We start from the raw sequence: 24,554 nt of genomic DNA, 5'->3' as shown, positions 1-24,554 counted from the left end.
AAAAAGAGTCGATCGACATTCCACTTCGGGAAAATTTGCCACTTATTGAAATGAATGACAATCCACGTTAAGGAACCTTTGCCGAAATTTATGATGACTAGAGACCTACAACAATTCTTTGGAAATTTTTCCATAGAGAACTATGTGTATGACAATTCAATCTCGGAAAACTTGCCAGCGATGACAATCCGAACTTGGAAAAAATTACAAAATAGAGAAGGAGCACGATAATCCATGCTTGGAAACTTTGCCAAAGATGACAATCCAATCTTGGAAAAATTGTCGTTGAAGAAGATGTGCGACAATCCATATTTGGAAATATTGTCGGTTGGAGATGACAATCCAATCTTGGAAAAATTGTCGTATAAGTGCTTGCTTTTGAACCGATATGTTGGGGCTTTTAATGAGCCAATGCTTAGGCGCTTAAACTAAGTGAGATGATCGTCGTCAGGTAAATTACTTACTGCGATTGTAATCAAGCCGACTACTAATCATGTCAATTTGCTTATAGGGACTAACTGGCATACCAAAGAACCCGAAATTGCTGCATGAGGTCCGCATAATCCAATATGGGACCACGCATTTCGTCGAAGCACTGGCGCACGCTGGAAATTGTTGTTGCCACGTCCTCGCCTTGTCGCTAGGCGACAGATTTTGTCGCCATACTATAGCTTTGTCGTCTTACGCTGGAGTCAGATTTTTATTCGTGGTTTTTCGAAAAAATTCGGGAATGTTCTTGCTTGCTAGAATGTACCTGCATTTATATTTTGGACTATAGAACTTTTCTTATCTTTCTTTAGGGCTTACCTAAGACTTAGTGTTGCTTGACTCATTGACTTGACATGACTCACTTCATGTGACTCGTGTGTGCGTAGACTTAACTCGATGTGATAACACGACATGACTCAATGTGCACATAACTCGTGTATGCATTGTATTGTGATCGTGCGACTCAAAAATGCAAAAAAGAAAAAAATTTCCATCATTTTTGTGGAGGGTATTGACTTTCTGTGTTCTTAGAACTTTTCAGTTTTTTGCAGTATTATTTCGATTCTAGTTGTGAAAAATATTTCTAAAATTTTCTACATGTAAAAAATCCAATGTTTTTTTAGTCATTACGGATGGTATTTCTAATGAGAACCTTTTTTATGAATATGAAAATAATGTTAATAAAAAATACGCACATGAAATACTTAGAACTTTCTGAGTCTCATCCACTCATTCTAAATAATTGTCAAAATAAATTTGAGGAATTAAAATAGAAATTCTCCCCAGTGGAGTCGCAAAAATTGTAGGTAATATTTCAAGCATTACCCTAAACTTGAACCCCACTGTGATCATACACTTAAGTATGGTGGCGTCCAAATGGAAGGAAGCTAGAGCAAAAGAGTCGTCAACAAGTTTTAGGAACTTGTAAACCATTGATGAGGTGAAGGTTACACCCCTTAAAAATCCAAGAGATCGTTAAATCCAATAGGTCTGGAACAAAGACTGGAAGTTCGGAGATGAAGGTAAAAATCCAATCTAAAAGAGAAAGAACCTGTCGTAATAATAGGCCTCTACTTTATTCTTCTCATATTCATGTGCGCTTTCAGACTAACATGAAATCAATATGTTAACCCTAAACCTGTTTATCTATGTTGGTTGAATATTAATGCACAAATAACCTATCATTTGTGATCACTTGAATTATAATCATATTAACCTAAACAAGATCATTAATTATCTTCTTAAGTGTGATTACAAGTACCAATTTCCTTTAAACATGCATAAAAGTTGTGATGAAGCAATAACATTAGCAATATATCAAGCAACAGAATAATCATAATCAAAATAATAATAATCATAATTAAAATAATGATGAAAATAATCATCATTATAATAATAAAAATCATAATAATGAAAATAATCATGTTAATTAAAGTAATCATCATAACATTAATTGTAAAAATTATAACATAAATCATAAAAATAATCATAATCACGTTAAAGCATAATAATAGCAAGATCCTAGGCATAATACTAACAAAAATAATAACAAACCCTAGCATGTCACTAAAACAATAAAGGTCAAAGCTTTAACCCTAACATGGTACTATCATGATATTATGAAAAAGAGTAGGAAGCATTCTTTTAATCATACTTGGTATAAGAAACATAATTATTACCCTAAATATGATACTAATTGGAAGCAATAAAACATCCTAACATGATGCTAGGAATCAAAATAACGATCTAAGCATGATTTCTATATCAAAATATCAATTAGACAATTAAAGTACTTACTTGTATGCCTCGTATATGTTTCTAATAACAAAATACACGCGTTAGCAATTTCAAGGAAAATAATAAAATTAAAAATTAAATTAAATAATTGAAATAGAGAGTTGGGACCAAACCCTCAGAAATATCAAACCTTTCACGTCTATGGCGAAGGCAACTTCAAACTTTGGTAGGTGTGTCTGGTGCTAATGAGTGAGGAATTTTGTTTTTGTAAAAGGCTAGGCTAGAAAGAGGGAGAGAGAGAATAAGCTTTAGCTTAGAGAGAGAGAGAGAAGAATTAGAGAATTTGGGTTGAGAGTTGATGATTGAAAACAGAGGTCCAGGGACCCTATTTATAATCAAATAGACCAAAATCAATAGAAACAAATCAGAGTTTGAAAAGGAATTAAACAAAACTATGTTGCCAACAACAGGACCTATCTCCAGGCGACACAACCTGTCGTTTGGCGACGCAAGACATTTTTATGGATTTTGTTTTTAACATATCCAGAAGTCCAAATAAGTCATATAATATGTCTTTGGAAAGCTTTTGAAGTCTACTTTCTAACCCAATTACATACAGATTAAAATCTTTTGTAGATAAAAAGATATGGCCGAAATAGTGGAAGAGTGTCAGTTTTGGATAGAGTTTCATATTCTATTCATATCTTTTTCGTTATAGCTCGGATTTAATATTATAATATATCATTGGAAAGATAATTTCAAGATTTATCCATCCATATAAAATTTAAATTATGAATATTAGGCACAAAAATAATATCTGAATATATTTCATTTCGTACAAAACAAGGATTCTCAAAATGAGTAGTTTTATTCCATTTCAAACTCTTTGAAACATAATTATCAATCCTAACTCCTTTAGGATTTAAGAGAACCTTCTAGATTATTCGATAAGATATAATTAATCCTAATAGATTTAGGAATGATAATTAATAATAGGCCATCGTATAGATCATTGGGTCGTATGTAAGAACCAAACCGGGCCCAGTTTAGTATTTTTGCCATAACTTCCTCGTTATTCATCGGAATTAGGAGTATAATATATCGTTGGAAAGGTATTTTCAAACTCCATCCATCTACACTATTATTTTACCCTTGTTACGGACCAAACTAAACTTGAATGCATGTTTTCCAGAAATAGGGTAAGAAAAGAAATATATTCTAAAACAGAAAGAAGAGATATTTTAATAAAAACATCCTCATCACTAGACTTTTAACACTTTCATCTCGTTCGATAATCAAATGACATGAAAGGCATTCATCACTAGGTTTGGTTTTGGGGAGACACATTTGGGTGTCTACACAAGTCTGCTGTCGGAGCATTACCCAAGCAGTTCATCAAGAGTCCCAACCTCAGTTTTCACCAACTAAAGTTATTTGATCATTACCGGATGGGTGGCTTCATATTCACCATGGTATTAGATAACGACTAACAGAGAATATGAGTAGACGTCAATTTTGTTGTCCATGCCGCTTTGCACATGAGGATGCCGGCTACTAGGGCTACATATTCTGCCACATTGTTTTAGGCTTGGATTTTGAACCGTAGTGCATCTTCATATTTATCTCCTTCCACAGACTAACATATTATATCTGCACCACAGCAGTTCATAGTAGATCTCCCGTCTACATACACTTTCCAAACTTGATCAAGGTTGTCAGGAGCAACCGACCTTGTCATCTTGACAATGAAGTCAGCAAACGCCTGACTTTTCACTGCCTTTCTTGGTTCGTAGGTGATTTTAAGACTTTGCATTTCAATATGACATTTTAGCATTCTACCGGATGACTCCAAGGTTGTCATTGGCCGCTTGAGGGGTTGATTTGTTTAGATCACAACCGAATGTGCCAAGAAGTAAGGCTTCAACTTCTTAACAACCATGTAGAAAGCAAGGCCAAAATTTTCAACCATGGGGTACTGCAGTTCAACATTTCTGAGAACATGGCTAATGAAATAGACTGAGAGATGAATAACGTCTATCTCTGCAAGGATAACGACACTGAGGGCATTTTCTGAGATGGTTAAGTACATGTAAAGCGTCTCTTTAGGCAGAGGGCTAACAAGCCATGGCAAAGAGTGTAAATGTTCTTTTAATTTTTGAAAGGCCGCCTCAGCATCTTCCCCCCATTCAAATCTAGTCTTCATCATGATTGCTAGAAGTAAAGGCATTTGTCAGCTAATAGGCTGAGAAATCTCCCAAGCGCGACCAGGCAACTGGTGAGCTTCTGAACTTCCTTAATAGTGCGGGGTGACTTCATCCAAATTAGCATCTGTATATTTTCGGGTTAGCCTCTATCCCCCTTGAATCAATCAGGAATTCGAGAAACTTCCCAGACTTAACACCAAAAACACATTTTTTTTTGGGATTTAACATGACCTTATGCCGCATGAGTGTAGTGAATGTTTATTGGAGATTAGCAAGGTGATCCATCTGTGGCTTGGATTTGACTATCATGTCATCTATATACGCCTCTACATTCCTCCCAATCTGATTGATGAAGCATGTATTAATACTCCCTTGGAAAGTAGCCGACGCATTCTTCAAGCCAAACGGCATCACCGTATAACATAATAGCCCCAGATCACTGACAGAGGCCGTTTTCTCTTGATTTTTTTCCACATGATATCTGGTGAAAGCGAGAGTAGGAATCCATCAAACACATCATGAGATGCTCGACTGTAGAATCGACTAAGCTGTCGATCTTTGGAAGCGGGTAACTTTCCTTTGGACATGCCTTGTTCAAGTTAGTGTAATATACACACATGCGCCAGACACCATTTGGCTTCTTAGCGAGCGCCACGTTCGCAACCCAATCAGGGAAGTTAAATGGCCGAATGAACCCAGCGTCTAACAACTTTTTAACCTCGGCAGCTTTCGCCTGACTTCTTTCCACATTGTGGTTTCTTTTCTTTTGCCGGATGAGCTTCTTTTTAGGGTCCACGACGAGTTTGTGGACAATAAGATCCTTTTGAAATTTAAGATGAAACCTTTTGAAATTTATAAAGTGAACTAATGAGTTACTCTTTCTACTACAATGTATTTTTAAGATTAAACCTTTTGAAATTTATAAAGTGAACTCTCTTTCACACAAACTTAAAAAATAAGGATTACTAGCGCGCTACTAGAAAATTCATATAATCTCGACGCTATACCCTCGACACTATGGAAGACCGTCACAGCTAAATTTAGGATTCCGTGTTTCAATCACGCTTTTAAGTGTCATTTTGACTTTCTCGACAACTTTCCGCGTCAAGAACATAAAAATAGTCACGTATGCACGTGATATACATTGTAGCCACTAACCAGCGTTTTACGGTTATCCCCTTTCAATCCTACAATTCAACCTCCACCCTCACATCTTCTCTTTCCTCTACTCTCTCTTACGAGTCTCTAGTCTCACTCCTCAAATTTTCATTATTTGCTTCCAAGTTATGGTTAATGAATTTTTCTACTTTGTATGATCACAATATCTGAAATCTTCAAGGCAGTTAGGCATTATCGCAAATTTGCAGGTTCAAATTTTCTTCACATCTCCTTTTCTTAGTCTATTAAAGTCAATGGACAATTCATTTATGTTAGTCTTCAATTTTATGTAGTTTACTCCTAACATCACTCGTTTTGATTTGTTTTTAGGTATAATTGTATAATTTTGTATTTTAATTTGGCTATTTTGAGGTTTTCCCTAATCTGTGTTTATCAAGTGGTTTTTTTTTTCCTCTCATTTATCAATGATTTTGATTTTAGGTTGTTAATTTCTTACTTCTTTTTCAATTTTTTTAAAGATCTCGCCTAATATATCATGGATGATGAAGAAATGGAAAAAGCAATGAAGGATTGTGATTGTTCGTGAACTTTTCACACACTAACCTGGATGTCATGAAGCTAATTATCACCAGTACATAAGAGTATATTCTCTCTTCTTTAAATTTATTGTTTTTCCCTAATATTTGAGTATGAATTTCATCGATTTTTTATGATTTCGGTTTAGTTTTTTTTTTTTTTTTTTTTTTTTTTTTTTTTTTTTTTTTTTTTTGCGATTTAGTGTTTAAGAACTTTGTTGTTAATTAATTGATGATTCAATTGGGCAAATTTACTGTTTAATAAAACATTTGGATTTTTTTGGGTAAAATTTGGTTTAGTAGCAGGATTGTATTTTGATTGTGATATATTTTTTATATTAATTTATCATGTGCAAAATTTTCTATAACTGTTTTCATATAAAACAATCTTTGTGGTGAAGAGATGCTCTACGATTAAATATTTTTGCTCTTGCACCGGTCTGTTGAAATCACCTATCATTTTTAGGATCTAGATTAATAATGCTGCAAAATCACTTATGATTTTTATGGTGAAGATATGCTCTGCGATTATATATTTTTCTTTTCGATGTTATATAATTTATTCAAATTTCGTATGAATTTTGGTTTTATTATTGCAATAACACTAATACGTGTGGAATCGAATTTATATACTCCGTTTTAACTATATTTGGCAATTGAAAAGTCAACTAAGAGCTTCGTGTACCTGCTCATAGTATTAATGTAACAATCGAATTTTTGTATTTTGTTTTAGGTTTATAGTTTTTCTTTCAAGCATTTTGTCGCACACCTTATAGGAGTATATTTTATATTTCAACTTGATATAATTGGTGATGGTCTTGTAGTGGGTTTTTCCTTAGTCTTTTTCACATTCATTATAGCCCAGTTAGAATTTTATTGATCTCTGCTCCGCCTAGATTATTATTAGTGATGTTGCTGCCTTCTTTACTTCTGGACAACTTTTAGCCTTCATTGCAGTTCATGAGGTTGGAGTACAATGTATTTGGCACAGGTATCCTATAGAGGCGAGTAATGCACTATGTTCGTTCTTCGATTGTATAATCTACTCGTATTATTTAAACTATATCAAGCACAGTTTCTGTTGGTTTTTTCTCTACCTTGTTCAAATAAATATGATAAATATTGACCTATGTTTGCTCTCATTACAATTTCTGCCTGCCTATGTTTACAATCATCCAAATGTGTTTTTATGTCTCCTTGTTTGGTAGAGCACTTCAACTTTAATGCATTCTTTCAATATGTTGTTGTGCTTGCTGGTATATACTAGTCCTTTGGTCTTGCCAATTTATTTCCTTTAATCCAAGAATGTTGAGGAAGAACATTAAATATTCTAAGCATGATATTTTAGATGTAAACCAACTTATTAACCTCATAATTTTTTTGTAAAAGTTTACTTTTTTTTAATCTTTATATGCAAGTTTAGATGTGCTCACTCTTCAATTTCTTGTGTTATGTACTGGTTTATTTATGGCAGGGTTGATTTGCGTTTAAGAAGGGTTGTTTTGCAGGAAGCCAAATCCGGCTCAGCAGATTGGGACTAAAAACTTGAGTAAATGTATGGGTGATTTATCCTTTACCTCTTAGATTGCTTGTTAGTGCGAATGCATAGACACAAGACTACAAGAGGCCACCCAACCTAGATAAGCTTAAGAGCCGTATTCATGAAATTGCATAGGTTTCCACTCCTGAACAGGTAAGAAAACCCGTACAATGTATTCTTCCGAACCTTGCAGCCTTTGTAATTTCACTAGTTGTTTTGATGTATAGTAAAACTTCTTGCAGCTATGGAGCAGAGTTTTGCGTGTTGATCCGAGTCCTGAAAGGAGGCTGCCTTAGTATCTAGTCAAGTAGTATCTACAGAAGCATTGCGGTGTCAAGTTATTCCACTAAGAATGTCTTACCAAATCAGCTACACACTTGCATAAGAAAGAAGCTGTTAAATATATAAAATGATACGGAGTAGTAGTCTTCTTTTTTTTTGTTTAATCTAAACATCTTATAGTAGATAAGCATATTGTATGTAATTTTTATTTGTTTATCAATGTTTATGTGGTTAATATAAGAAAGAATTATGAATAATTTAACTTTAGTGATGTAATTTTTGGTACTTAACTATATCTAAATATATCTTGATTTTTAGCATCTTTTATCTAGCTTATTTTTGGTATATTTTGATTATTTTCTTAGTAATAATATAATTATTTGTCACTTTTTAATGTCAATAAACATTCTCGCATATTGGATACATTTACAAAGAGTAAGGACTACAAAAAGCGTCGCTAAATTTAAAAATATGGACAGAAAAAAGCGTCGATAAAATAGAGGACGTCTAACATATGACAAATAAAGCGTTGCAATTTTGTGATTATAGACAAATAAAAGCGTCGCCAAACCTAAGATATTGCGCGAACTAACAGATGTTTCGACGCTTCGTATAATAATTTGGACAATAAAAACCGTCGAGAATGGCGACGCTTTTAGGCGTCCGACAAATTTCTCGACTGACGTTTTTCCGACGCTTTTTTAAAGCGTCGAGAAAAAAAATTTCTGACCCTTTTTTGTGTCGAAAACAAGCCTTAAAAGCGTCCAAAAACCACGGAATTTCTAATAGAGGCGAATTGGCAATTGCCAAGGAGGACCTTCATTCTTTTAATTTTTTTGATAAACAAAATTGAAGTAACGCAACAAGAAACTCAATTTAATAATCATATGATTGCCAATCAAAATTAAAAAATAAACTCCTTTATTGATTTAGAAAAAGGAAAACGTCACACATTTGACAAAATAATACAGCTAAGTGATACGAGTACGAAACAAAACTTTTGTAAAGTGAGAAATGTATTGTAAGAAATGGTAGTTGCCATCAATCATAAGCCACAACAAAAGGTGTATTAGCCATGTGAAGTGTGAACTTAAATCTAACAACAACAAAAAAAAGTCAATATTAAAGTGGGCATATCTAGTTAAATGCCTTTACAAACCATGCCAAATTATTCTCAACCATTACTTAATAACCCCATTTCCACTCCACAACTCATCTTCACTTTCCCAAAACACCTGTGAACCACATCAATTTGTTTTAGCTTTCACACCCTTAAACTTGAGACACTCTCTAAAAAGTTCTAAATTTTTATATAAAAAAAAGTGTCAAGCTAAGTAAGGTAAGTGTTAGATTACGGGAAAACTTGTGGTCGCGATCATGGCAGATTTCAGAGTGGCCTTCATGTTTTCAATAGCATTATTGTTGTTCATCATAGCCGCCGGTGGTTACTCACCGTCATCAACTGTTGATATCGAGTTCGATGTCGGACAATGGATGGTCCCATCAACGACGTTGTCCAGTTGCCAAGGGACGATTGGGGAATGCTTTGAAGGGGATGATCAAGAGGAGTTCCTTCTTGACTCTGAGTCAAACCGGCGTATATTAGCATCAAGAAGGTATATCAGCTATGGTGCGCTTAGGAGGAATCATGTTCCATGCTCCCGACGCGGTGCCTCGTATTATAACTGCCGTCCTGGTGCTGCCGCCAACCCCTACCGTCGTGGCTGTAGCCGCATTACTCGGTGTAGACGTTAAAATCTTAAAATGTATTTATTATTATTATTATTATTATTATTATTACTATTACTATTACGGAATACTGTTATTTTTACAGAATATCACATTTTATTAATTTCATGACAATTTTTATCTCCTTGGCAATATATGCTTAAAATAGATTTATTTGTTGTACCAAAAATATACTATTAGCAATTTAGCATAGATTACGATGTATTTTAATTGCAGTTACTATTACTTTCTTTTTTTTTTTGACGGAAAAAAAAATTTACTTATACATGATAAAATTGTTATTTAATAATTAAAAAAATATATATTGGTGAGTGTTTTATTCGTCGTTTTACCAATGAAGTGGCTTTTGTTCGTGTAAAATTATTTAGTATCAATTATATTGATATATCCACAATCTGATCTTGTGAAAAAAAAAATATATATATTCTGAACATATTATTTCACTATATGCATATACAAAAACTTTTGTATACACCCGATTTACAATAATATTAGTGTAAATCAAGTAGTATAAGGGTAACTTTTAGCTAATTTTAGGGTAACTTTTTTCTTTTTTTTAGATAACTTTAAACATAATACACTTTTTTTTTATATAAATACACAACAAGAAAAGTTTTATAAAGGTAATAAAATTATATTCAATCACTAATATTTGATTTTTAGTCATTCAATCACTAATAAAGCGTAGATAATTTTTATTTGTATTGGGTTACTTTTATGCCTATTGGGATAACTTTTATTCATTTCAGGAGTAACTTTTGGGCAATTTAGACTATCTTTATAATAGATGTACAATAATTATTGTACACCTGATTTTTTAAAAAGTTTGTGATGTATATATATTAGTTATTTAAGCTGTCTCATGTTAAGATGTTTTCATCGAATCATTTCCACATTACCACATGGTCATGAAATAAATTAGTCAACAACAGCTTGTTAAATGATAGTTAAATTAACTATTAATATAGTATCATTCTAGTTGGTTTTTAGGGAAATTCTCATTGGTAGCTATATAAAATTGCACATTTTCAATGGTAACAAATTTTTTTACACTATTCTCCAAAATAACATTACTTTTGATAAGTTTCTATATTATGACAATGAATTTGTAATTAACAACTAATTAGATTAATTAAAAAGGAATTAAGTTTCTAACTAATAAAAAAATTCTTGTAAAAAAAATTACTAGCCATCCCAGCTAGGGATGAGCTAAAATTCTGGGTACCTGAAATTGAAAACAAAGCCGATAAGGAATCGGCGGGTTCGAAATTGGAATTGGACCCGGTGGTTCCAATTCTGGATGATAATTTAAGAACCCGGTTGCAACTGTTTCCAATTCCAATTCTCGAGTATTTTGAACCGAAACCGGTTGGATACCCGGTTACCCAACATGCATTTAACTAAATATATTTTATAAAAACAAAAATATGTTGAATATAACTAGTTTGTACAACTAAAAAAAATAATATTAATATTTAATGTAAATAAAATAGCTTAATGCATACTAAGATATAAATATTGAACCTAAAGTTAAAATAAACCAATAAAATATTATGATTTGTATTATATTTTAACACTTATGTATATGAGTGGGTATCCGGAACCAGAGTCGGTACCCGGTGGACTAATTCCAATTCCTAAATTTTAGGACCCGATTGTACCGGTTCCAATTCTGGTTCTAAATTTTAGGACCCGATTGTACCGGTTCCAATTCTGTTCTAAATTTTAGGACCCGATCCCAACAAATTTTGGGTCCGGATCCTAAAATTTTGACCGAGTACCTGATTTGCTCACCCCTATCCCTGCTACCTTGCCCCCACCTTCGCCACCCCCCACCGCCGGCGCGAACCCTTGAACCGCGCGCTGGCGTAGGCAACACCCCACCTCGACCCTCTGTTGGTTCCACACCCTTTCCTCCCTTTAACTACGCTAAAACCCTACCAACCCAATTCCAAGCCCTAGATTTTTAATTTGGGGGTTTAAGGGTTTTGTGTGGTGGTTAAAGGGCGGAAAGGGAGTAGAGACGGCAGGGGTAGGGTGAATCATGTTCGTCAACGCTAGGGAAAAGGTTTTAGCTTTAGATGGTGGGGGGGCTAGGGAGTGATTTTCAAGGGAGAGGTGGGGGTTTTAGGGAGGTTTTAAAGTGGTTCAAGGGAAAGGGAAGGTGGTTCGGGGTTGAGGTGGATATTGCCGGCTCCGGTGTGCGTTTTTAGGGGTAGTACACTGGTGGGGGGTGGTCGGGGTGGAGAGCAGGGTGGCGGAGGTGGGGGAAAGGTGGCTTGGATGGCTGATTTTTATTTTTTTATTTTTACTTTGTTAATTATTAAGTTATTTATTATTTAATTAAGTTTATTAGAAGTTAAATACGAAAATATTTTATGTTTGGGAAAATTAATAAAAGTTATGCTATTTTGGAGAATTTGTAAAAAAAAGTTTGTACCATTGAAAATGAGCAATTCTCTATGGCTACCAATGAAAAATTCTCATTTTATTAATAAAGCTATAAATACATTAATGTTTTGTGTATGGCCATCATATGGCCGCTTCCCCTTTTTTTCTTTTTCTCTCTTCTCTCATCTAGGTTTTTAGGTTTCTTGGCCTTTTAGGCCGGAGAGATTATTTCCGACTATTTTTTATTAATTCAATTTAGTTTTTTTTTTTTATTTTTAAGTTTTGGTTAGTTTGTGTTCTTTTGTTCTCTCCATCCATGAGAGTCTGTCACGATTTTTTGGGATTTTGATTCTCATCCATGGATGAGAATTTAATTTTTAAGGTTCTTATAATAATTGGAAAGGTGATTTGGATTCCTATGTGTTTGGGATTTGTCATCAATTGGCCGATCAAAACATCAGCGCAAATTACGGAGGTCTGAACTTGGAACGATGCAAAGACGTAAAAAATCATTGCTCGCGTCAAGCTTAAAGCGGTTGAGTATGAGTTTTAGTTATGCCAAATACGCAAATTTGTTATGATTTTGATTGTAAAATTTATGATATCATCTCTAAATCTATGAATTACAGATCTTTATAATTATAGATTTCGTATGGCTATTATTTAATGATATTAGTACTTCCCATTCAAAAAAAAAAAGGAAAAATTGCTCCCATTAATCTGAAATTTGCCTTGTTCGCCCAAATTAATCCGTACTTTTGATTATTATTTATCACTCCCAACTTTAGGAGGTATTAATTTCTATTGCACCCAACAGGTCATCCAACCTGATGTAGTAGGTTACCTAGACATGTGTCAGCGTATGATTGGCTTAAATTTTTTTTAAAGAAAAAAATTAAAAACCAACAAACCACCCATGCCCAGCAGCTGCTACCACACCCCCATCCCCGAAAACCCCTCCATTGCTGTCGAAAACCGCCGCCCTGCCTTCCCCCTCCCCCGAAACCCACCCCTTCCCTTCCCCCACCCCCGAAAACTCCTCCCCCACCCTTGAAAACTCCTCCCTCGCTATCGAAACCCCCTCCCCCACTGCCGAAAAATGGCACCCACCACTCCCCCGCCCTGAAAACCCAAATTCGCATCTTCCTCACTAAAATACCACACACACTAGCCCACAACCCTTGTCCTTGTCGAACCTATCATTAGCACCTCTACTTCTCATGGCCAACAAACCACGGTCAACACATTCTCATGGCCATCGCACCACCTCTACTTCCAGCCACCGTTACCAAAATCACCACAAATCGCGTGCAATAGCCGCAATTAGAAAATCATAGCTTCACCATGACCCGCATCCGCCCTCAACAAGAGTTAGACAATTTGAATAGAGCAGCCCGCAAATTAAAATTTCGAATCAGCCCCAATTCGATTCTAGTTCGTCGTAGGCGCGGCCTTTGCCACCGCGGGCGCCCCTTTCCTTTCCACTGCGGGCTGCTGCTTTGGGTGGGCGGTGCTCCGTGGAAGAGGATAGCTGGTAGTGGGTGGTTGCTCATTTCCATTGGGTATTGGGTGGTTTAGTTTTTTTTTTCATTTTGATTTTGATTTTTTTTTTATTTTGATTTGTTTATTTTTTTTTTTAAATTTTTGAACCAATCCGGTTATTACACGTGTGCAACTATTCACAAGTCAACAAAATTTACTCTTAATCCGGTTCCAAATCATTTGGGTGCAATAAAAATTAATACCCCCTAAAGTTGGGAGTGATATATAATAATCGAAAGTACGGATTAATTTGGGTGGACGAGGAAAATTTAAGATTAATGAGAGCAATTTTACAAAAAAATGTGGCCGCTTCTAAAAAGCCAAAATAATCCTATAACATTTACCGAGAAACCCTGCAACACTGACGCGGTAACCCTATAATACTAACGAAGTAACCCTAAAGACGTGTATGGGCTGGCCCGGCCCCTGAGCAACATGGGCATGACAGGAAAGTTTAAATAATATATCAAGAAAAAAATTAAGGGTTCCCCGGGGATCAGCATGGCATGACACTCTAGGAACATGGGCCGTGCCATGGGCTGGGGTGTCAACACGGCACATCCCACCAACGCCCAAGCCCAGCACGACATAACACGACACTACCCACTTCCTGGCCACGGTCTGCGGCGACACGATTTCCACTAACCCTCATAACAATAACGAAGTAGCCTTTATGATGGTTGGTCATAAGGTGTGAGCAGCTACATATGAAAGTTTGTGAGCATGTTTTATTCCCATTATTTTCACTTATTCAAAGTATTATATTTGAATAAGTTTCAGTTAAGTTCATGTGAGAAAACTTCTAGAAAAAAAGTTCTAATAAGATTACCCAAGTTCAAGTTATAATAAAATCATATTTTACATTGTATAACAATTTAAGTTTATATTATTTCAGATAAGATAAGATATTCTTCCAAAAAAAAAAAAGTTGAATAAACGCACCTTTAAGTATAAGGGCAGTGGATATAATGAAGTTGCTCTAAAACATGGTCAATGAGAGAAAAATATTGAAAAACTTGTACCTATATTATTAACCATTTAAATAATTAAAGTAGTCTTGGCTTGTATAGTTGTATGAAGTATTAAAATTTGACATACCAACTTAAGAGTTGGCTTGCGTACAAATACAAAGTATTTTAAAAAAGCTAAAAATTTTGATGGTATATTTTGTGTATTATTTGAAACAAATATATAATATCATTGAAGTGTTGATGTTATACTATTAAATACAATGTTAATGTTATTCAAATATACCTAATCTATAAAATTTTACTTGTACTACTAAAATAGCATCATGACATATTTATACTATCAGAATGTATGATAATACGATTACGTTATCTGATGATACAATTTTAAATTTTTTGAGGGAAATGGTGTCTTTACTATTCTATAAAACGTTCATGTTATTTACCAAATTGTCATAGTATGTATTGGATTTTTACACAAGGGTATATAGTTATACACCAATACTAGCGCCAACGTAATGAATAGAAGTCACACTAGTAGAAAAAGGCTCATTTGCGTCGCTTCTATGAGCGACGCGACTTCTCGCGACGCAACTTCTCGCGACGCAAATGATTTAAAAGTCATTTGCGTCGCTCCTAGGGGCGACGCAAATAAGAGTCATTTGCGTCGCTCCTTTATAAAAGACTGACGCAAATAAGGGTCATTTGCGTCGCTCCTAGCTTTATAAAGGGGTGGCGCAAATGACCCTTATTTGCGTCACTCCTTTGTAAAGGAGGGACGCAAATGACTCTTCTAATAAAATTCTTGTTTGTTATTTGCGTCACTTAATTATATAGGAGTGACGCAAATGACTCTTCTGATAAACTTCTTGTTTCTTATTTGCGTCACTTGTTTATATAGGAGTGACGCAAATGACTGACTAGACAATACAAAATTTCTTTATTTGCGTCACTTGTTTATTTAATGAGTGACGCAAATTAGGTGAATTTTTTTTTTAAAATTATAATAATTGTGTTGTATATGTTTGTAGTACCTGTTTTCCTTGCTAGTGATATAAAGTAATATGCTAACGCTAATATAATTGAAATTAAAATGCAATATTATTGAATAATGCAAATGTAAATTTCAGCAGAGTCCCCTTTGTATTTTGACCTACCCATAAAATTGGGAATGACGGCATTATATTAACAACCTGTCCAATAATTTACATCTCAATATCATATACATTATACTCATCATCCCAACACCAATTAACCAAAATCATTCATGTCAAGCCTATAATCCAAAACAAGAATCCAACATGCGCTAAGTGTAAATCTAAAGTTCAACATTACATATAAAATACTCTTCCCAAATATCTCAAATCTCATTTGTCTCCTCCTCGGTGTACGATGTAGTTCTTGAAAAATCCTATCAACACAACAAATATACAAGAGGAAAGTTTTAATTCAAGATTATAGCTAACATCAAATTGTATTTATCAAACAAAAATGAAATATTTGACAACTCATACCTAAATAAGATCCTCACTGCTATGGTGATGTTCAAGTATTTCGTACATATAACGCATGACGTAGTAGCCACACTCACGTCCCCCCAATTTTTGAGGACACTACATGTAATATATTTATTAGTTGAATTAAATTGCTATACTTAAATTATTAAGAAACTAAAAGTTAGGGTAAGAAATTAAGGTAACCTGTCCCAATTGCCATGTCAATTTACTTCCCCTAGATTGTCCACTTAATGCCTTGAAACTTCGAAAAGCACTACACATTTGAAACAAATAACATATGTATATTATCCTTACACACATAAAATCATGACATTAATAACAAACTAGACTTACTTTGTCATAGCAAACTTAATTGCTAAATTTCGCTTCTGCCTCAAAGAATCAAAGATGATGACTTCACGCTTAGCCACGCATAAGACCAAAAGAACCCAATGATTCCTACATAATAAATTAGACACACATTTGTAGAAGAGTAAAATAATATCAACAATTTGCAAAGTTCAAATAAATACAAGTTCAAAGTTTATATTTTTCATGGTATGGGCATAAGATGAACTTCTTAGATTTGCCTTTTTCCATCACATGTGTCATGTATAGTAGGATACGATCTACATCTCTATCCAAATAGGTTTCTGAAATCATTTCCGGACACATGAATCCAATGGAAGCCACATCCACCGTATCGAGTAAGTCACTCAAGGCCCTACATATATATCATGTAATAACATTGTAAATGGTAATAAATAAGTATATATGGGAAGAGTGAAATTTGAATATCATACATCATAAAAACTTGCAAAATTGAAATATTCAGCCAAGCTCCCGTGAGAAGTTGATTGACATCTTCACGTTTAATAATGATGTCCTTACTATCTTCATAACTAAAGGTCCAAGTATCAACCTTTACCTTAATAATTTCACCTTCGGGTAATGAAGATAACAAACTATTCAAAGACCCAGACTTCTGAGACAAGTTTTCCAAAGCATAATCCATAAGAAAAACTTTTTTTGGATTGGTGTTGGACTCTTTTGTTTCGTGACCACTTTCAACTACTTTCAGTTTGTCTTGCATGTTTTCTTTGGCCGCTTTGTTGTTATCATCGTTCTTATTTGATATGAATTCCTAATCAATAGTAAAGCAAATCTATTCAACAATTTGCTATATTTTGTATGGCAAACTATATGTAAATTGTTACAAAAATAATTTACCTTGTCATTCATGAGTGAAACCAAGTCTTTCGGCCATTGGGTAAATGTACCGTGAGCATGCTTAAGTTTCTTGATGACTGAAGAAGGAACTGGAACCGAGAATTTTTTGAACTCGTCAAATAAATCATCAACACTTACCCTCACGTGATCGGGAAGGAGGTTACTATGATGATCAAGGATTAACTCCGGATGATATGTACCTTCAGCGACAATGACTTTCTCAGAGTCATTTTTCAACAATGATAGCCGACATGGAACCGGTTCCTTACAAAGATAGAAAAAAAATCATTATTAAAAAAAAAACGAAAACTGAGTTACAAAGTTAAAAGTATGTCGCAATCATAAATCATTAATTTCTTTTATAATTAAATAATTCAAATGCCACGTATCCAAAATTGACTAAAGAAATTTTAAAGTTTAAATTAATTAAATTAAAAATGTTAATTTTGAGGTTAGGAATTATATCTAATTTTTAAAAACTAATATAGTAATAATTTTAATCACATAAATATGAAAAAAATAGTTTTTTTTTATTTACAAGGACAATGATAGTAGCTTTTCTTGATTTATCCGTAATTATGCGTTACTTTGATTAATATAAGACGACGACTACCATATTTGGTTGCTTAAATACAGGTTATAATTTTACATTTTTGTGTTTAGATTTAGTTTTAATTTTATTATTAGCGGGGCAACTAGTGATAATTATTAGGATATCAATGATGAAAACTTGATAATTATAACTATTACTAAAATAAAATATTGCTGACGTCATCATTTTACACATGTCACTTTCATAATAAAAATTTTCCACCTAAATGCAGGGATGATGTCATTGTTTTTGGACCAATCATATATAATAATATAATTTTGAAATTTGAAAATTGAATATTCTACATTACAAATACAACCTATCAAATTATTATTAAACATAAAATAATTTTAATTAATACTCTAATAAATAGACTTCTACATTGAAATATGTATTAGGCGAAGTTGAACAAATTTTATATTATAATTTTGGTGAAGATAAAAAATTTTAAAAGTACAAATACGTTTGCACACGGTGCATAATTCTTATTTATACTTGTCCATTTAAAAAAATGCACAAATTATAAAAATAGATTTTACATAAACCGTGCATCGCACAGGTTCTAATCTAGTTTAAGATTAAAATAAGGGGCAGTGTTTTTTTATCTAGTTTAAACTTGATAACGTTCACAGGTACTGTCTGATTAAATCACGTCGGTTGAGGGGGGAGGATTGATAGGAATGGTGTCCTTCAACAGAGGGTTTGGAATTATTAGAAAGCTAATTGTTTTGGTGTTTTTGTCCATAGGTAGAGTTACGTCACTAAGAGTAGTCCGGCGCGATCTGTATTTGGAAAACAAGGAGAATCCTGTTGGTAGGAGCTCCGCCTCCGATGAAAAAGTTAAAACGTGTAGGAGAATGTAAAAAATGCGTAAAGGTAAAAGTAATATCTTCTCGGATTCCGAGATCAGGTGTTTTCTTTGATTTGAGAGAATGTAGGGTAGGTTGTAACAAATGGATTAATGATGTCCCCAAACTGGGGGGAAATCTCCATATTTATAGGGCCATTGGAAAAAAGTCACCTTTATTAGGTTCGGTTGACCTAATGAGTTGCGCCTTTTTACGGTGCTCTTGAGAATTGGGCCTTGAAGGCCGCAATTCTATCTGTTATTGTAGACACCTAAAAATGTCTCCCCAAATCCAAACCCGATGTTGAACAACCTTTCACCGCCATTAGTGGTCGGGTTGAGTATTTAATCTTGGAGTGCTTAAATCCATATTTCCATTTCATAAAACCAAACAAATTCCTAACCCATTTCCCCAAACCTTCACTTATTTTCCTCTTTTCGTGCCTTAAACCCAAATTAATTCATTTCGTATCCTTTAAAATCATTCCTTTCGTGTTCTTTTTATAAAACGTTTAATCCATTTTATTTTGGTCCATAATGTGGGTCCAATTATTTAATAGTTGGATGAGGCATTAAAAAATCTTTCCAACAATATATTATAAGCCCATATTCGAGTTATAACGAATAAGTTATGGCCAAAATATTAAACTGAGCCCAAACCGAACCTAAGCCCACCTTACCTACGACCCAATGATCATGTGGAGGGTCAAAATTATTTAATCCCATTCCTAAACCAATTAGGATTATTTTTAAGCTTCTATAAGTTTCTAAAAGATCTTAATTATCTATTTTGAAAAAATAAGATTAAAGAGTTTGAAATTGAATAAAACTTTTGTTTTTTGAAAATCCTATTTCTATCCGAATTGAAAGACGTACAAAGATTGACAGATATTATTTTCGTGCCTTATTGTTTTTATCCAAATTTTATATGGTTGGATAGCCCTTGAAATTATCTTTCCAATGATATATTATAATATCAATTCCGAGCTATAAAGGAAAAGATATGAATAAAATGTCAAACTCTATCCAAAACTGACACCGTCTCACTATTTCGGCAATATCTTTTATTATAAAAAAATATTTTAATCTGAGTCCTATTGGGTTAAAAAGTAGACTTGATGAGATTTCCAACTATATCTTATTTATCTTATTCTGATTTCTGGATCAAAAGATATGATAAAAACAAAAACCGCAAAAACTGCTGTCTATCACAAGAGTTTTAATCCAATTCGAACTCGATCTTTTCTTGATTCTTCGACCCCTCTTTTTTCTATATAAATAGAGCTCATATATTCCCTTTTTCAATGATCAACAAGTTTGATCATCAAATAATTCTTTTCTCCCTCTTTATCCTTAACACTAGCCTCCCTATTCTATCATTTCTTCCTTAAGCACTCCAAGGAGTCCATACAATACCCAAAGATCTATACTTAAACCAAGGCGTGAAAAAGTATAATTGACTGAGGGTTTGGACCAAATCAAATCTATATTTAATTTAATTAAATTTCCATTTGATATATATTTTTATTGAAGTTACTAACAATTCATTCATGATGTAGCAATTAAAAGGAACGAGCGGAATGTGAGTAATTAATTAATTTAATTACTTATTATTTTTATATTGCTAGTATCATGATTAGGTTTATTTATTATTCGATTTTACATTGTTGGAATTATTGCTAAATTTCTTCCAATATTAATGTGTATTTTATTATATTATTATGATCACCATATTGCATGTTTAAAGGGAATATGTAATTGAAAGTCACGACTAATAAGATAATTTGGACAACCGGTTTAGGTTCCTTTTAATCTTGTTGCTTAATTCAAGTAATCACAAATATTTTTGAATTATATATTGCATTAATATTCAACCAATTTAGCTTAATAATAGTTTGGAGCAAATTGAATATTTTGTTTGTATGCCTTTGAGATCGCAGGAATCATTTTTCACTATAAGAATCGAGTAGAAGCCAATACGGGCGAATGTGACTCCATGACTCACTTTGTACCATAATCCCCGATCCTCATTTTGTGGTTCCGAACCATATGGAGTTAGTAATCTCATGGATTATGAATTGGGTTTAACCTTCATGGGTCAATCGTTGTTGCCTATCGTTGTCCCTTATCGTGGTTGCCTTTAATGATCCATGAACGGTTTACAAGTTCCTTAAAAACTTGTTGGCGGCTCCCTACTTTCCTTGTCCCTAATCGTATTATGTCTATTACCACTTCCTATGAGTTCCAAGCATATTCACACATGCTTTAACGTAGGCGCACTTCGAGCGACGCCTACAGTTATCTGAGGCTGACACGTGTTAGCTGTTGTGTAGCCCACATTAGATCTTTCCAAGGTTGACATATGTCTCTCTATGATTGGGCTACATATCTAGGGTATTTTTAACCTAAACATTTTCCCCTTACAAGGGTGATGTGGTAGGCCATGGGGTATCTGTGACACGCGTCCCCGTGTTATTGGTGAACAGTATAAAGATTATTCACCTTCTAGTAGAGTGATGGGGATGCCCCGTTTTCACCCTTCTATAATAGGGTATTACCCTCCCCTTCTCTTCCCATCTTTGACCATTATTCAAGTCGAGAGAGAGAGAAAGAGAGAATTTTTCTAGAGAGAGAGAGAGACTCTGATTTTTCCTGTATCTAATTTCTCAAGCTTCCGTCTACCTTTCCAATGAACACAACTAGTCACCGCTAGAGGATGTTTTCAGAGCTTCAAAGTTAAACAAAAGGTAACCGCCTCTCTTATGCTCAAGTTTTTCACATTTCCGTTTGTGTATATACGCTTTTATATAAAATGGACTCTTCATCGACACACACTGCACTGCCTAGGTCAATCAGCTGGTCTCTTGATACAGATGAGTCTAGGACCAGGGGTGCCCTTTCTGGACCTTTGGACCTGCCTTGCTCATCCCCGAATCCCTCCGTCTCTATGTCTATGCATGATACGATGACTAGAGTAAAGCAAACGGCTACCAAGGCAAGAAGACGTCAAGCTCTAAAAGTGCCCGCAAAAGAGGTTACTCGGATGGGGAGTATGAGGGGTCAGATGAGCAAGCGAGATCTTCTTTAGGTGGTGTCGTAACCACTCCTAGTGATGGGATCTTAAGGGAGTCAGGAGGCGAAGAGTCCGCCTCTGCCCATAATTCAAACAAAGAGTCAGGCAGCGAAGAGGCCGTTGAAAGATCCAGCTTAGAGGCGTCCAACTCTGACCAAGAAGATGTTGCTGCTGATTATCAACAGCTGGTCAGGGGGCCATCTATGATAAGCCCCACGCAGGCAGGCATGTCTCTTAAGGATATTATTACTTTAGAGGGTAGCTTTAAAGCTTTTAAAGATAAACACTAAAAAGACCCAGCCCCTCGCCGACCACAATTGTTCTCCTTGGAACCCCCCCCCCCCAATTCTAGCCCCAATCGACGGGGCCATCTCCCTGTATTACTTTGAGCCCCATGCCGACCACCTCTTTCCTATGGTGGTTTAGGGGTGGTTTTAAGAGAGATGGAATGGTTGAACACTGGTGTCGGGGGTAGATGTTGGGGTGTATGGTAGAATAGGATTGATGGGCGACATGTGGAGGGGAAGGAAGGGGAGGGGTTTCGGGTGGTTGATGGGGAAGGGGAGGGGAGGAAATAGATAGAGGTTTATTTTTTTTAAATGTTCATCCAATTTTTAGGAAAAAAAATATAAAATAAAAATCTTAACCACTCACAATGGGACACATGTTCGGTATTAATCCTTTTAAAATTTAAACAACTTCTTAGTTTTTTAATTTATTTTGAGCAGATTTATGTCAAAGATTGTTTTATTCTATAATAATCAAAAGATCAATTTATTTTTGAAGACGAGTCAAAGGTCGTTTTATTTTTGACATATTTTCCTAATATTATTAAATCTCATAGGGCTATGACGCCTGACACACACTGATGTTGATAATGTCATGCAGATTAAGGAGCCTATTGCATATAGAAAAGCAACAAATTAAGAAAGTTAGTTATTCCAACATGTCATTATTTTGACGACTAAAAGTAGCAAACTCTTCCAATTTTGTTTTGAATACGTGAATACAATTGGGTGCTATGTTTTTCTTATGATATTTATAATCATATATTCCTTGTTACGTAATCAATAGAAATTATCTTAAATACAAACTTTAATAATTCTGACTATATATGTTGTTGCTTCTTTTGTGATGAGGTTGGCTTAAAAAGAGTTCTAGTTAGCTCTCCAATGTATCCTAAATACTAACTTTAATCATCTAATTCTTATTAATAAATAAGAAGAATATTTTAATTAATTTTTGAAATTTTGTAAATAAAATAATAAAAAAAACACTTTTTTTAAGATATAAATAACCCTTAATTTTTTAGATACCCCCACTACTACAACCAACACCCCTTCTTGCCCTTGCCCTTGCCTTTGCCCCGTTGGCCATCGTCGATACTACCCAAAGCATCGAAATACCCCACCACCCATATCACCATCCCTCCTACCTCTACCCTCAAAATCCTTAACCAATCTACTATCCCTTGCCTTCCCAACCACCAAAAATCAAATCACATCCCCACAATAAAAGTCGTAAATCTGCATAACAACAACAACGACGTGGGTGATAGGTACCGAGGTGGGTTTGGTTAGGTTTTAAGTTCAATATGGTAATATTTTGATGGTTAGGGTGGGGAATCGAGGTGTGTGGTGGTTTTAGGAAGGGGTTCTGTAAAATGGTGTTTTGACGTGGGGTGGTTCAGGTGGGTTTCGGGCTTTTGCGCGGGTTAGGATTAGTCGCCGTGCGCTCAAGGAGGGGAAAAAAGGGGTGGACAACCCGGGGAGGCCGGAGGGGGAGGTGTTTTGTTTTTTTGCTGGTTGGCGTTGATGGGGGTAAAGCGCTGGTGTGTGGCGGGGAGGATTGGTAGGAATGGGGTCCTTCAATAGAGGGTTCGGAATTATTAGAAAGATAATTGTTTTGTGTGTTTTTGTCCGTAGGTAGTGTTACGTCACCAAGACTGGTCCGGCGCTATCAGTACTTGCAAAACATGGAGACTCCGGTTGGTAAGAGCTCCGCCTCCGACGATCAAGTTAGAATGTGTAGGAGAATGTAAAAAGTGCGTAAAGGTAAAAGTGAGATCTTCTCGGATTCCGAGATCATGTGTTTTCTCGGATGTGAGAGAATGTAGGCTAGGTTGTAACAAATGGATTATTGATGTCCCCAAAATGGGAGAAATCTCCCTATTTATAGGGTCATTGGAAAAAGTTCCCTTTATTAGGTCCGAATGACCTAATAAGCTGCGCCGTTTTACTATGGTCTTGGGAATTTGGCCTTGAAGGCTGCAATTCTATCTATTATTTGAGGCTGACATGTGGTAGCAGTTGAGTGGCCCATATTAGATATTTCCAAGGTCGACATATGTCCCTCTTTGATTGGGCCACGTATCTAGGGTATTTTAACCTAAACATTTTCCCTTCACAAGGGTGACGTGGTAGGCCACGGGGTGCCTGTGACACGTGTCCCTCTGTTAATGGTGAACAGTAAAAAAATTGTTCACCTTCAGGTAGAGTGACGGGGATGCCCCGTTTAAACCCTTATATAAATAGGGTATTACCCTCCCCTTCTCTTCCCATCTTTGACCATTATTCAAGTCGAGAGAGAGAAAGAAAGCATTTTTCTAGAGAGAGAGAGACTCTGATTTCGCCTGTAGCTGATTTCTCAAACTTCATTCTGGCTTTCCAGTGAATACAACTTGTCACCACTGGAGGATGTTTTTAGAGTTTCAGAGTTAA

The 24,554-nt window shown here is 35.0% G+C and overlaps 1 long non-coding RNA gene across 3 annotated transcripts; it reads left to right on the top strand.

Annotated features, from left to right (window-relative positions):
- Positions 1 to 5,581: 5,581 nt before the first annotated feature.
- On the top strand, positions 5,582 to 8,249 carry LOC110707493. Of its 3 annotated transcripts, XR_002508507.1 has the most exons (4): positions 5,583 to 5,797; positions 6,068 to 6,190; positions 7,633 to 7,817; positions 7,907 to 8,243. It is a non-coding gene; the product is annotated as an uncharacterized LOC110707493 (long non-coding RNA). The 3 variants fall into 3 exon arrangements; XR_002508506.1 differs by having other exon boundaries at positions 5,582 to 5,797; positions 7,599 to 8,249; XR_002508505.1 differs by having other exon boundaries at positions 5,584 to 5,797; positions 7,633 to 8,245.
- The last annotated feature ends 16,305 nt before the right edge of the window (positions 8,250 to 24,554 follow it).

Source organism: Chenopodium quinoa, unplaced genomic scaffold (assembly GCF_001683475.1).
Source record: "Chenopodium quinoa cultivar QQ74 unplaced genomic scaffold, ASM168347v1, whole genome shotgun sequence".
Classification (NCBI taxonomy): domain Eukaryota; kingdom Viridiplantae; phylum Streptophyta; class Magnoliopsida; order Caryophyllales; family Amaranthaceae; genus Chenopodium; species Chenopodium quinoa.
The sequence above is the reverse complement of the archived record's forward strand: the minus strand, read 5'-3'. Positions and strand labels throughout refer to the sequence as shown.